The 16,339-nt window shown below is 39.3% G+C and overlaps 1 long non-coding RNA gene across 11 annotated transcripts in view; it reads right to left on the bottom strand.

The window, feature by feature from the left end:
* LOC136165534 (uncharacterized) overlaps window positions 1-16,339 on the bottom strand; it is a 1,046,218-nt gene that overhangs the window by 765,435 nt on the left and 264,444 nt on the right. Inside the window, exon 1 of one of the 11 annotated variants that reach the window (XR_010662565.1) lies at window positions 10,902-11,043. The exons of the other annotated variants lie outside the window; for them this stretch is intronic. This is a non-coding gene — a long non-coding RNA (uncharacterized lncRNA). Of the gene's footprint in view, window positions 1-10,901; window positions 11,044-16,339 lie in introns of those variants that run through there. 11 annotated transcript variants of the gene reach the window in all.

Here is a 16,339-nt window from a genome sequence, read left to right as displayed (position 1 = left end):
ATCACATGGCATTTAAATTACAGAAGAGAGTTGTGTTTGTAATTAAAAATACTTAAATGGAACATACCCTCTTCCAAGGAGGCTATTATAGAGCAACGAACATTTTAATTTCAACTTATTTGTGAAAGGGTAAGGCACATGGAAGGCTTGTTGGACCTCTGAAATGATTATGTCTATTACTACAATAGGGTTAATAAATCAAGTTCTTAGGTTATATCAAACAAATGGGACAGGTTTTTACTGGGAAAAAAGCATAACTACTTTTAATTAAACAGGATACATCCATGAAGTGGAATATTACACTGGCATTAAAAATGAGGTTGATGTACAAACAAACAAAAAGAAGAGAGAAAACAAGAGAGTATAGATCACTACGTCTCATACTGTTCATCCTGTTTTAGTAAAAAATAAAAGGGTTGTAAAAAGATAAAAATGTCATTGAGAAAAAGTACACTGACTGCCTCTGGAAAGGTCTCAGCTCTGCTGAGAAGATGCCTTCCTTTTCATTGTGTACGTTTTTGTAAAGTTTGAAGATCAGAGCAAAAGGTTAGTTTCTTTAAAAGATTGAATATTAGAGACAGACAAGATCCCAAATATATAAAGTGAACACAGTTTAAAGGTGGGGGGAATTGACTCAAGAAAGAAATAGATAATCTTAATAGTTCTACAACTACTGAAAGCTAGAGGAGTTTAAATGTTTCCCCTTTCCTCTGTCCAACACACACAAAAATACCAGATTCAAATGGCTTTATAAACACCTTCTACCAAACATTTGAGAAATGCATCATTCCAACCTTAACAAAATTAAATTATGTCATAGAAGATAATTAGATACAATTGTATTACGTAATTCATGTGGCATTAAGTGAAAATGCAGAATTATCAAATTATTAATACACAAATATTTATAACTAGATAACATATATTATAAATATTTTGTTAAATTATGATAGTTGTATAATTTATATAATCTAATAATTATATAAATTTATTAAATTACAGTGATCATAATAATTATGAATTAAAGTTAAATACATACTGTATTTGTAATATGATACTATCTAGCCAACTAGCCTTGTCTTTTTTTAAATGAACTATGTATGTGCACAGAGAAGACTGAAAGATCACTAAAATGTCAAGGGTCTTCCCTGGGTGTAGAAATGATAAAAATCGTGATTTTTCTAAATTTTATAACACTTCTACCAACTAACACACATTATTTCTGTATTTTTTCCTCCAAAAGTTAAGTACCTCTAGTTTGGACACAATTTGAAATCATCACATTTGAAGGAGAAGAAAAGTAAGGGAGCCAAAGGCAGATTCAGGTACATATATAAATTGTGGGGGAGCCTTTCTTAATACAAATTAATTCAAAATTGCTAGTGCTACTGCAAAAGGGCACAGGAACTCCAATTAAAGATTACTATTCACATACATAGAAAACTGAGGCTCAGAGAAATTTCAAGGTTAATTCAGGTCCACCCACAGTGAAGTGGCAAGCCAGTGTTGGTCAAATCCTCATGAGCAGATCATGCTAGACCACCTACCTAGATATACGTACAGTAGGTGCTCTGTATCCTTGGGTTCTCCATTCAACCACTGTGGATTCAACCAGCCACGGGTCAAAAATATACAGAAAAGATCTGGGGAAAGTTCCAAAAGACAAAACTTGCATTTGCCAAGCAGCCTGGCAACTACTTACATAGCACTTACAAGGTTATTATAACAAACCTAGAGACGACTTAAAGTATAATGGGAGGGATATATGTAGACTATATGTAAATACTATACTGTTTTATATTAATAAAAGGGACTTGAGCATCTCTGGGTTTTGATATCCTCCAAGGTCTCAGAACCAACCACTCACAGTTACTAAACGATGACTGTGTTATCTCCCAGAGCAGCTTGTTTCTCCTTCAGAGTCTCATGATTCCTAAAAAGTTACGTGTTCAGTTTGCATTCCCACCAACAGTGTAAGAGGGTTCCCTTTCCTCCACACTCTCTCCAGCACTTATTGCCTGCAGACTCGTGGATAGCACCCATTCTGACTAGCGTGACATGGTACCTCATTGTGGTTTTGATTTGCATTTCTCTGATAATGAGTGATGTTGAGCATCTTTTCATGTGTCTGTTAGCCATCTGTATGTCTTCTTTGGAGAAATGTCTGTTTAGTTCTTTGGCCCATTTATTGATTGGGTCTTTTATTGTTCTGGAACTGAGCTGCAGGAGTTGCTTGTATGTTTTTGAGATTAATTCTTTGCGAGTTGCTTTGTTTGCTATTATTTTCTCTCATTCTGAAGGCTGTCTTTTCACTGTTGTTGGGAATGCAAGCTAGTACAGCCACCGTGGAGAACAGTGTGGAGATTCCTTAAAAAACTGGAAATAGAACTGCCATACGACCGAGCAATCCCACTGCTAGGCATACACACCAAGGAAACCAGAATTGAAGGAGACATATGTACTCCAATGTTCATTGCAGCACTGTTTACAATAGCCAGGACATGGAAGCAACCTAGATGTCCATCGGCAGACGAACGGATAAGAAAGCTGTGGTACACATATACAGTGGAATGTTACTCAGCGATTAAAAAGAATGCATTTGAATCAGTTCTAATGAGGTGGATGAAACTGGAGCCTATTTATACAGAGTGAAGATAGAAAAACACCAATACAGTGTACTAACGCATATACATGGAATTTAGAAAGACGGTAACGATGACCCTATCTATATGCGAGACAGCCAAAGAGACACATGTGTGAAGAACAGACTTTTGGACTCTGGGGGAGAAGGCGAGGGTGGGATGATTTGAGAGAATAGCATTGAAACATGTATATTATCATATGTGAAACAGATCACCCGGACAGGCTTGATGCATGAGGCACGGTGCTCAGGGCTGGTGCACTGGGATGACCCAGAGGGATGGGATGGGGAGGGAGGTGGGAGGGGGGTTCAGGATGGGGGACACATGTACACCCATGACTGATTCATGTCAATGTGCTGCAAAACACACTACAACACTGTAAAGTAATTAGCTTCCAATTGAAATAATTAATTACCAAAAGAAGTTACGTGTTCAGTTATTATCATCCTAGCACCTAGCGCTGCTCAATAAGCATTTATTGAGTGAATCCATTTCTTAAATAATCAGAATAAGTGAAAACAAAAAATCTCAAACAGCTTAGACAGTATCAATAAATTCTCTTGACCCACAACTTTTTATCAATGAGTAACCACAGCTTTCTCTGGAAGATATCTAGAACAAAATCTCTTTAAATGCAAGAGGCATTTCCACATTTTTATGTTCAGTTAGTTAAATAACTAAAACTAAAGATAAACAGTTTCGGGTTGTCTTATGGAGTATGGCTAATCTATCAGGCGTCACTATCAAGGTAATCCTTGAAGGTAGGCATATAAGTAAAGGTAAAAGAAATTTAAAAACTGGAATGACTCAAAAATTAACTCTGTCAGAGTTAATTCTGCTTCACTGCTCTTATATGATATTAAAGACGTCAAACATGTATGCCCTGGTGTTACGGTAGTGAATACGCTATATTACATGGTAAGAAGGACTTGGCAGATGTAACTAAAGTTATTAATTAGCAGACTTTAAAAAAAAGGAGACAAGATTCACTGTCACTCGTTTGGCACTTTCTCTGCATGCCATATGGTAGCCTGCAACCCTAAAGAAGGAACACACTCTAAAGAATGAGCTTACATGGGGAAGATGAGCCCCAGAGCACTGTGACCCTTGCCCTAAAGCTCAGAACAATGGCAAAGTTTGTTTTGGCTCTGTTTGGCTGACATTTATCCAATGCTGGCATTGAAAATATCTGCTTTAGTTAAGACCAGTATGGATGCAATAAAGAACCATGTAGTGACATGAGAAAAAAGATCTTCATAACCCACATAATCACGATGGTGTGATCACTCACCTAGAGCCAGACATCCTGGAGTCCGAAGTCAAATGGGCCTGAGGAAGTCTCACTATGAACAAAGCTAGTGGAGGTGATGGAATTCCAGTTGAGCTGTTCCAAATCCTAAGAGATGATGCTTGCTGTCAAAGTGCAGCACTCAGTATGCCAGCAAATTTGGAAAACTCAGCAGTGGCCACAGGACTGGAAAGGGTCAGTTTTCATTCCAACCCCAAAGAAAGGCAATGCCAAAGAATGCTCAAATGACCACACAGTTGCACTCATCTCACACGCTAGTAAAGTAATGCTCAAAATTCTCCAAGCCAGGCTTCAGCAATACGTGAACCGTGAACTTCCAGATGTTCAAGCTGGTTTTAGAAAAGGCAGAGGAACCAGAGATCAAATTGCCAACATCTGCTGGATCACCGAAAAAGCAAGAGAGTCCCAGAAAAACATCTATTTCTGCTTTGTTGACTTGCCAAAGCCTTTGACTGTGTGGATCACAACAAACAGGAAAATTCTGAAAGAGACGGGAATACCAGACCACCTGACCTGCCTGTTGAGAAACCTGTATGCAGGTCAGGAAGCAACAGTTAGAACTGGACATGGAAAAAAGCAAAAAACAACAAACAAACAAAAAATGAACTGGACATGGAACAACAGACTGGTTCCAAATAGGAAAAGGAGTATGTCAAAGCTGTACATTGTCACCCTGCTTATTTAACTTATGTGCAGAGTACATCATGAGAAATGCTGGGCTGGAGGAAGCACAAGCTGGAATCAAGACTGCCGGGAGAAATATCAATAACCTCAGATATGCAGATGATACCACCCTTATGACAGAAAGTGAAGAAGAACTAAAGAGTCTCTTGATGAAAGTGAAATAGAGGAGAGTGAGAAAGCTGGCTTAAAGCTCAACATTCAGAAAACGAAGATCATGGCATCCGGTCCCATCACATCATGACAAACAGATGAGGAAACAGTGGCTGACTTTATTTTTCTGGGCTCCAAAGTCACTGCAGATGGTGATGGCAGCCATGAAATTGAAAGACGCTCACTCCTTGGGAGGAAAGTTATGACCAACCTATACAGCATATTAAAAAGCAGAGACATTACTTTGTCAACAAAGGTCCGTCTAGTCAAGGCTATGGTTTTTCCAGTGGTCATGTACGGATGTGAGAGTTGGACTATAAAGCAAGCTGGGCACCGAAGAATTGATGCTTTTGAACTGTGGTACTGGAGGAGACTCGAGAGTCCCTTGGACTGCAAGGAGATCCAACCAGTCCATCCTAAAGGAGATCAGTCCTGGGTGTTCATTGGAAGGACTGATGCTGAAGCTGAAACTCCAATACTTTGGCCACCTGATGTGAAGAGCTGACTCATTTGAAAAGACCCTGATGTTGGGAAAGACTGAGGGCAGGAGGAGAAGGGGACGATGGAGGATGAGATGGTTGGATGGCATCACCAACTCGATGGACATGGGTTTGGATGGACTCTGGGATTTGGGGATGGACAGGAAGGCCTGGTGTGCTGCAGTTCATGGGGTCGCACAGAGTCAGACACGACCGAGTGACTGAACTGAGCTGAACTGAGAGACATGAGAAAGTTACCTTGTAACTTGTAAGGAATAACTCTTACAACCACAGTCAAACTCCTATGATTCAAGTAGGCCAATTCCAGAGCACTATGGTCCTGGACATTTTGACATGGACTTTCCTTGAGAATGGAGGTCACTTCCGTCTTGTTTGTATGTGGCTTTTGGATTAAAATCTTTGCTTGCTCAGCAATACACATCAGTGCCTAGTACTGTGCTGGTTGTATAGTACACTCTCAATAAAGGAGGGGGAGGGTGGCCCTGAGTGGGCCCAATGTAATCACATGAACCCGTAAATGCGGGGCTTCCCTGGTGGCTCAGTAGTAAAGAACTCGCCTGCCAATGTAGGAGATGCAGGTTTGATCCCTGTGTGGGGAAGATGCCCTGGAGAAGGAAATGGCAAGCCACTTCAGTAGCCTTGCCTGGGAAATCCCACAGACAGAGGAGCCTGATGGGCTACAGTCTATGGGGTTGCAAAGTCAAACACAACTTATCGACTAAACAACAATTCTCAGGCTTCGAAATTAAATTAGAATACATTTCAAATCCCTTACCTCTGCTTACAAGACTGTATAACCTACCTCCTGCTTCCATTCCCACCCTCTTCCCCCACCTCCCCCGTTCTTTCCTCTCTCTAATGCCTTTGCACTGTCTGTCTTTCAGTTCGAGAACTCTGCTCCCAAATCTTCAAATGACTGCTCCACTGTTATCGTTCAGCTTTGGCATAAATGTCACATCTTCAAAGAGATCTTCCATCGCCATCAAATCAACACTGGTACTCTCCTTAAACCTTCTATCATATACACTGTTTTCTCCTCAAAACATTTAACATCTAAAAGGCTCTAGGCATCTATCTGTTTATTTAATTTTGTCTCCCTCATTATCATTCCCAAACTAGAACATAAATTTCATGAGGATAGGGACCTGGATTCTCATGCACTGCTGTTGCCTTCACACCTACAACAGTGTTTGGGGCACAGCAGACATCCAATAACACTGCTGAATGTATGAATGTAGATGATACAAAGAGGAGTAAGATATCAACTTACAAATGTGCACAAGAAAAGTTTTAATACGAGGTAACATCTGTACCAAAGGATGAGAGATTTGATAATTTCTGGCTAGGCAATCAAGAATGAGTTCAGAGAGAAAGTAGCAAGAGAAGTAGCCTTTAAAGATATTTAGGAATTTTACGGCAGTTTTACATTTTGTCTGGTAGGATAAAAACTTTAGACATCTTCTTATAGGCAATGAAAAATACGGACATTTCAAATAAGGAAGGATACATGATTATGGCAAGATTTACAAAAGTTAATAGAACCAGTTGATATTTCTTACTTTAGAGAAGAAATAACCAAGCATTATATGCATATACTACTAATTTATAGTTAAAACTAATGACCAAAGACTTTTTCAACTGAAAAACATAACAACAGGAAAAAAACACACAAAATTTTACACTCTATAATAAACTTAATTGTTTTAATTAGTCTTATTTTGACAATTTTGACAGCATACTTACTAATTTATGTTTTTAATAAGACAAAGAACTAAAAAATCACCTCTGACAATCATTTTACCAAATTAACAAATATTCAAACATCTCCTCGTTAGTAAAGGAAACGTTTTTTCTAAATTCTTAATGTGCTCTAATCTGATAAAATTCCACTTTCTGGTCATCCAATGTTTTAAGCTATCTTTCGTCTGGGGGAAAAAAAAATCAAATTCTGATTAATTTTTTTTTAATAAATGCTTAAAGCAGAATTTTATGTCTCCTCATGTGTCTTTTTAAAATCATGTCTTGTTGTCTTGTTTAATGTTTTCAGCTTTGATCTTTACTAAAAACCTAAAACAGCTATAACACTGCTCCCAAAGGTACAATTTACAATACAAACTTAGAAACCCTCCTCCATAAAGATGAGATGTCAACACTAAAGAGTTCAGGGACTTAAATTACCAAAACAGCACCAAATGTTTATGGTATCACTGTGAATTCAAGAAAAAGGAGCACACAGAATGAGTTTTTAAAAAATAGCCTTTTTTCCAAAACACAATTAAAACTACCATCACCTTAACATTTAAAATACTTAGATCACTTGGCCAATCATTTTATCAGTTTATAGCACACAAAAGAGCCCTGGAAATACATTTGATTTGATAAGAAAAAGTCCAATTTTTAAATTGACATTAAAGACAAAATCTACTGTATAGGCAAGAATAAATTTATGGCGTAACAATGATGTTTATTTATTAGAACCTCAAACCAAATACTTGGGTCAAGACTTTTATTCTTACACGGTATCCTCAAGTTCTTACCTTGGATGAGAAAACAATGACCTTTTCAATACCCGATATACTGAAGATAGCATTGCCTAATTCTATACTACCATTTCCTGCTTTTTTTAATGTCATCCCTCCCTCCTGCTTTATGCTGAATTTTAGCATGTAAGGCAATGTATAGCCTATAAAATTATTTCATTTCTGAGTATCTGAAGATAAATGTTTTCTATTACAGGGTAAACAATCCAAATTTATTCTTAAGTAAAATGACAAAACCAAATCTACCTGGCATTACTGGATTGTGTCAATCAAATCAGAAACCTCTGGGTCACTTGCACTACTCAGAGTAGATCTAATACACAGATTCATTTTAGGGGTTGAGAGAATGAATCACAGTAAGAGTTCAACACGAACACTTAACACTGTAAAAGTGAAAGAGAGAAAGGAAAATCAAGGCAAACTAACAAATTTAATTCCTTCTTTCAATATAGATAAATATTTTTAAAACTGAAACTTATATTTACTTCATAAATCTTTAAAAAAACTTTCTTTGCCAAGTCCCGTAAGATCGGTAGAATTGTAGTGCTTCTACACTGCTTCTCTTCTATTAAAATAGAAAAAGCAGCACTGCTTCTATCAAAGATCAATACCCTAACGTGGGCATGGAGTCCAACTACTCCTGTCTTTGCAAGAAAACCACTGACTAACCTCTCTCTCTCCCGTATAGTCAGTTTCTCCTCTTCTACTGAACCACTATCATGAACAAATGTGCTCTATTATTACACATCTTAAGAAATTCCTCAGGACTTCCCGATAGCTCAGATGGTAAAGAATCTGACTGCAATGCAGGAGACCTGGTTTCGATCTCTGGGCCAGGAAATTCCTCTCCTGACCTCAGCTCCCCTTCACCTCCCCCGCCCCACCAATTAGATATGACCATTTCTTTGTTCTACTCACAGCAAAACTTCTTCATCTAGTGGCCTTCATTTCCTATCTCTATTTTCTCACCTTTAATTTACTCTTTAACCCACCCTAATCCTAAACAATCTCCTGAAACTCAATTGTCAAGGTCACTAATGACTACCCAGCGGCCTAATTCCATTGCCTCATCTTAGTACAGTAACCTCTTCAGGAACATTAGACCAAGCAGACCACTCTCTTCTACTTGAAGTAGATGTCTTCTCTTGTCCTCTACTTGTTCTTCTGGCTTTCCTCCTCCCTCTGATTTCCTCTATTGGTTTGTTTTGTCTCTTCAGGCATCTTCTAAAACATGAGGGCCTGAGGACTTGTACCAGGACTGCTTTCTCTCCTGTTTTCTCACCTACTCCCAAGGCTTTAGCGTCAATAACCTCAGACATGCAGATGACACCACCCTTATGGCAGAAAGTGAGGAAGAACTAAAGAGCCTCTTGATGAAAGTGAAAAAGTTGGCTTAAAGCTCAACATTCAGAAAACTAAGATCATGGCATCTGGTCCCATCACTTCATGGCAAATAGATGGTGGAGCAGTGGAAACAGTGGCTGACTTTATTTTTGGGGGCTCCAAAATCACTGCAGATGTTGATTGCAGACATGAAATTAAAAGACGCTTGCGCCTTGGAAGGAAAGTTATGGCCAACCTAGACAGCCTATTAAAAAGAAGACATTATTTTGCCAACAAAGGTCCGCGTAGTCAAGGCTATGGTTTTTCCAGTGGTCATGTATGGATGTGAGAGTCGGACTATAAAGCAAGCTGAGCGCCGAAAAATTGATGCTTTTGAACTGTGGTGTTGGAGAAGACTCCTGAAGAGCCCCTTGGACTGCAAGGAGATCCAACCAGGTCATCCTAAAGGAGATCAGCCCTGGCTGTTCTTTGGCAGGACTGATGCTGAAGCTGAAACTCCAGTACTTTGTCCACCTCATGCAAAGAGTTGACTCATTGGAAAAGACCCTGATGCTGGGAGGGATTGGGGGCAGGGGGAGAAGGGGAAGACAGAGGATGGGATGGTTGGATGGCATCACTGACTCGATGGACATGGGTTTGGGTAGACTCCAGGAGTTGGCGATGGACAGGGAGGCCTGGCGTGCTGCAGTTCATGGGGTCGCAAAGAGTCGGACACGACTGAGTGACTGAACTGAACTGAATGATGTTAAATCTCGAATTTAAATCCTAACCCTCTTCTGTGAATATCCAACTATCTATCTGATATTTCACTTGGATACATTTAAAATAAACAGATACCTGATTCACAAATTTCCTGGCCCTCTCCCTATGAGACTTAAATCTTCAAATACCTACTCCTCTGAAGATTTCTGTCACAAAGAATACAGGGACAACTTTTTTTTCTTCCCTTACAGGGGCAGCCTTGCTCTTCCACACTATTACAGCAGCCTGAGTATGTATGTGCTAAGTCACTTCAGTCGCGTCTGACTCTTTCGACCCTATGGACAGTAACCCACCAGGCTCCTCTGTCCATTGGATTCTCCAGGCAAGAATACTGGAGTGGGTTGCCATGTCCTCCTCCAGGGGATCTTCCCAACCCAGGGATTGAACCCACGTATCTTACATATCCTGCCCTGGCAGGTGGGTTCTTTACCACTCACACCACCTTATTTTGTGAAGAGTATAGTCAGAATTCATTATTTTCTGAATAAAAACGCCCTATATACAGTGAGGGTTCTGAATGACACCTGGATCCAATGCCTAGATTAAAGCAGTAACATCAATAGATAAGGCAGGCAAGATCTCAGCACCACATTAAAGCTCGAGGATGTATTCTACAATTTCTAAGAGGAAGCCAGAATACTAATTCTTTAGATATTCCAGATTACGTGAATGTTGTTCTTATCAGGCATCAAATACAACAAAAAATAAATCACTGTGAAAACGTTGGCAATCAAACAGGCATTTTCCTGAGCAATGCATAATAGAAAAGTATGCAGCACCCTAAAAGCATTACTTTTTTGAATAAATTCACCTTGAGATTACCAAAAGCACCAGCTGTAAGATCGCTGATCCAATGCTTATTTAAATGGGGAGTGGCACCAGAGCCACTTTCAAAGACTATCCTTAAAAATCTTTAAATTCTGATATGCAAGCTTTAGCACAGTGTTCACCTATGCTGAACAGAGCTGACCTGAGTGACCAGTGGCTTCCCAGTGGCTCAGCGGTGAAGAATCCACCTGCCAATGCAGGAGACGCAGGAGACTCGAATTCGGTCCCTGGGTCAGAAGATCCCCTGGAAGAGGACATGGCAACCCACTCCAGTATTCTTGCCTGGAGAATCCCAAGAGCAAAGGAGCCTGCTGGGCTACTGTTCACAGGGTCACAAAGAATTGAACATGACTAAGCACACATGAGTGACCAATAAAACATTGCAGAAGCGTGTGACTTCTGAGGCTACGTCACTGTAAGACACTGTGGCTTCTACCCTGGTCCCTTGGATTGCTTACTGTGGAGCCAGCCTCTGGGTTATCAGGCCACTCAGGCCACTCAGGTAACCTTATGGAAAGGTCAACATTTGGGTCCCAGGATGGCCTTTCCATAAGGTTACCTGAGTGTCCTTACAATGACTACCAACTTGCCAGCCAGATGAGTGAGTGAATGACCCCGGAAGCCGATCCTCTAGCCCTACTCAGCACTTGTTGCTCATGTAGACAGAGAATAAGCAAAATACACAGATTCTTTCACCCTACTGTAATTCATAACAGAAATTCCTCCTAACCACCCCCTTGAATAACTAGCAAATGAGCCATCCTTGTCAGAATTTCCCCAATTATCTTAACCACGGGACCACTTCTGTTAAAGCCCAAACCAGTAGGATTTCGAAACTGAAGGACTGGCTAATCAGACTGAAGCAGAAAGCTGTTTATCCTCTTCCAGTATCTGCTTTGTAACTTTTGAAGTAAAAAAAAAACTGTTCTGGAGCTTGAATGAGAGTTATCATTATGATTTAAAATGCATGTTCTAGAATGCTACCTTGTGATGAAGACACAAATTAGAGTTTACCACAGTAGTGTATATATTTGCCCACCTAACAAGCTGAATTTGCAAAATTTGGGTTTCTGTGGACTACAGTGTGAAAAGCTAATCAAGAAACTGGTCACAGTGATTACACTGTTACCTGTGTTAATCACACAGTGATTGCTTCTGTGGAGGGGACATGTGTAACTAAGAGACAGGGATGAAAAGTCAAAGTGTGAGTCGTTCAGTTGTGTCTGATTCTGTGACCCCCATGGACTATAGCCCACCAGACTCCTCTGTGCAGGAAATTCTCCAGACAAGAATACTGGAGTGGGTTGCCATTCCTTTTCCAGGGTGTCTTCCCAACCCAGGAACTGAAGCAGGGTCTCCTGCATTGCAGGCAGGTTCTCTTCCGTCTAAGCCACCAGGGAAGAGACAGGGACAGCATATTTATTTTCATTTCATTTTCTCTTGCAGGTTTTGATATGTATACTGCACGCCGGTAATATCTGCTCAAGAATATAAATCTTTAAGTCTCTTCCTGACAAAACTACATTTTTTAACGTTTAAAATAAGAGAAACCTAAAACAACTTCAGTACTTATTCAAAATCATGCTCATTACTTTTTAAATTCAACCAAGTAAGACATTATCTCAGTATCTTATTAGTGCCTACTTTTGAAGCAAGTTACATGTTACAATGCTAGAAACACCCAAGATGATACGACAAGAAACAATCAGGCTTTGATAACATAAAAGCAGAATATGATTTTTTAAAACCACGTATGTAGATCAGCCTTAGAAAACAATAAAAAGAAAACTGGTGTTGTTATATCAATCCCAGACAAACTAGACCTTCATGCAAAAAGCACTTTCAGAATAAACGTGGAATACTTCGTAACAGTAAGTCACTAAGCAGATATAACTATTACACATTTCTATCCAACTACTAGGCTTCCCTGATGGCTCAGCAGGGGAAGAATCTGCTGGCAACGCATGAGACACAGGAGATGTGGGTTCAATCCCTGGGTCGAGAAGATCCCCTGGAGAAGGAAATGGCAACCCACTCCAGTATTCTTGCCTAAAAAATCCCAAGGACAGGGGAGTTCGGAGGGCTACAGTCTAAAGGGTTGCAAAGCGTCAGACATGACTGAGCAACCAAGCACAGTGTATATATATATGTTCATCTACTAGCAATGTCTCAAATAAATAAAGCAAAAGCTGAGAGAATACAAGGGGAAATATCTACAGTGGTAAACGGGATATTTTAATACACTCTTGTCTGTGTAATTGATACAAGCAAACAAAAGGTCACTTATGACCCTGAAGATTTGAAATACGGGATTAACCAGCAAGATCCAATGTAAATATATTAGAACACCACATTCAATAGCTATAGGGAAAAAATAATATACTGGGGCCACAGTGCAGATCTCAAATGTTAAAGGTCTGAAATCACAGACCTTTGAAACACTGAGATTGTTCTCTGATGACATTGCTATGTTGTTAAGAGTTCTCTGATGACATATCTTATGTTGTTAGAAATAAAAGACATTTGAAAACAACTAGAAAATCTCCATGTGTTCAGAAATCGAGAAATATAATACATTCAACTTATCCAAGTGTTAAAGTAGATACCAGTGAAAATTAGAAACCATTTTAAAGTGAATTATAAAAGTACTATATATTAAAATTTGAGTAATGTTGCTAGCTGAAACAGTACTTAGAGGGAAATGCTCAGCCTTAAATGCATATATTTAAAAGGGAGAAATGCTGAAAAGTAGTGATCTACAAGAAGTTAGCAAAAGAACAAAAAAGTAAATCCCAAACAGTAGAAGGAAGGAAATAAAGAGCGGAAATCAATGCAATAGAGAACAAATATGTAATAAAAAGAAAAGGAATCAGCAAGATTCAAAATTTGGTTCCTTTGAATGACTACTAAATTCCCAGGGAGACTGAATGAGGAAAAACAGAAGGTAGTTTTAGCCTATAACAGATACAATAAGATAATTCTTTACTGCAACCATTAAACGGATACTAATATTTATTATAAATAATTTTATGCTAGTAAATTTAAAAAGTTTAGATGAAAAGGACAACTTCTTAGGGGGAAAACTACCAAAATAATCAACAGAAAATCTGAGAAGGTTAAAAATTAAAAATCAAAGGAGTAATTAAAAATTTTTCCACAAAGAAAATTACCAGCCCAGATGGCTTCTCGGCCAGATTCTCACAGAAATTTAATGGAACAATTCAGTCCTACTTAAACTTTTTCAGAATAGAAAATGAGGGTCAGCTCATTTTATAAGGCTAGTATGAGATAACCGCTGATTTCAATTCCTGACAAGGACAATATAGGCCACCTCACTGATACAAAACTATTAACAGAATATCAAACTGAATCCAGAAATACATAAAAAGAGTAATACTGTAAAACCAAATTAGGTTTACCTCAGAAATCAGGTTAGGTTTAAGATTTTAAATAATATGTAATTCAATATATTAACATAGTGAAGGAGAAAAGTCATACAGTAATGAAAAGCTGCAACAACAACAAAAAAAGCATTAAGTTCAAATATACAGAACAAAACACAAAATTCTTAGTAAACCGGTACATAAGGGAACGTCTTTAAACATGACGAAGGGTTTCACAGAAACAAAACAAAACGAACTTGAGCAAACAGGCCTGGAGGGAAATGCTGAAAGCTTCCTCTTGGAGACCGGGAACCAGAAGGGCAGGAGCTCTGGGGTGGCGGCAGCGCTGTGCGTCTTGACCTGAGCAATAAGTTCATGTGTGTTTGTGTGTTTGCAGTAACATGTAAAGTTCTCCATGGTGCTTTTATATACACCTTGAAATATATATTAAAGATAAAAAAGAAAGAAATATTTGGAAATAAAAGGCTAACCTAGCCTATCACTCAAGCTTGGCAACTCCGTAGGTCCTCACCTCCCCACCACCACCCAGTTACCATTACTTTCAAACCAGTTAACATTTATTGGGCTTACAAGACACGGTACAATGTGGCAACATGTATCATGAACCTTAACAATGTCTAAGATGAAACCTTATTCCATTACATTACTCCAGTGCCAATCATTCCATTCTAAGGAAAAAGACAAAGAGAAAAAAATCCATGTGTTAAGACATTCACTGCCCACATGATGATAAAATAGAAAACCTAAACTAAATAACCAACTCCAGGAAACAATTAAGAAAAATAATTTTTACAATGGGATTATACAGTCAATAAAAATAAGATTTATCAAATATTCCAAGAAATGAATATAACCTAATTTTTAAAAAATTAGACATATACACATGTTTACACTGTAACAGGGGGAAAAAGTCATAGGCACAAAGAAGAAAGTGAAAGACAGAGGGAAGAAGAGAGGGACAGAGGGTACTGAAAGCGGGAGGGAAGGGTTGGGAGAGACGAAAACTGAACTGGTTTTCTTCATATGCTGAGCTTATGAATGTCATCTGTACTTCTGTATTTCCTGAATTTTCTTTAATGACTACAGAAAACTTTAGTAATGGGGTACATAAGAGCTGAAGAAAATAATCACAAACCTAAGTAAAGTATCCTAAATATTTTAAAAAGTTCCTTCAAAGGGTAACTTTAAAATTTCAACTTTTATCTCAGTACCATTTTATTCAGATAAATTATTTAACATTTAAATTGTGTTAAGTCTATCATATGCTAGTTACTTAGCACAGAGAGAACTTCTAATCATAATTAGTACTTAAAATAATATAACTTAAGAATAATAATTAGATTTCCAAACATATATCAACTCCAATTTTCTAGCTAGAAAGTGAAAAGTGAAAGTGAAGCCCCTCAGCTGTGTCCAGCTCTTTGCGACCCCATGGACTGTAGCCTACGAGGCTCCTTCATCCACAGAATTTTCCAGGCACGAGTACTGGAGAGAGTTGCTGTTTCCTTCTCCAGAGGATCTTCCCCACCCAGGGATCAAAGCCGGGTCTCCTGCATTGCAAGAAGATGCTTTTACCATCTGAGCCACCAGGGAAGTTCCCTTGAGGCTTCCCTGTGGCTCAGCTGATAAAGAATCCGCCTGCAATGTGGGAGACCTGGTACAGTCCATGGGGTCACAAAGGTCAGACACGACTGAGTGACTTTCTAGCTAGCTGCTGCTGCTGCTAAGTCGCTTCAGTCGTGTCCAACTCTGTGCAACCCCATAGACGGCAGCCCACCAGGCTCCCCCATCCCTGGGATTCTCCAGGCAAGAACACTGGAGTGGGTTACCATTTCCTTCTCCAAAGCACAAAAGTGAAAAGTGAGAGAGCAGTCGCTCAGTCGTGTCTGACTCTTCACGACCCCATGGACTGCAGCCCACCAGGCTCCTCCATCCATGGGATTTTCCAGGCAAGAGTAATGGAGTGGGGTGCCATTGCCTTCTCCAGACTTTCTAGCTAATAAAATCAAGTCTTTAAATGACCTTCAGAACTCCCCTTGGTCTACCCTGCCCACACATACCCTCTGACCTGCCCTGCCACACACCCCCCACCCCCGCTTCAGCCACGGCCTCCCACATGCTGCTCTTCCAACATGCCAAGGACATTTCCACGTTAGAAGCTGCTGCTTGCTCTACC

This window comes from Muntiacus reevesi, chromosome 3 (genome assembly GCF_963930625.1).
Source record: "Muntiacus reevesi chromosome 3, mMunRee1.1, whole genome shotgun sequence".
Classification (NCBI taxonomy): Eukaryota; Metazoa; Chordata; class Mammalia; order Artiodactyla; family Cervidae; genus Muntiacus; species Muntiacus reevesi.
Note: the sequence above shows the minus strand (reverse complement) of the source record. Positions and strands in the feature narration are given on the sequence as shown.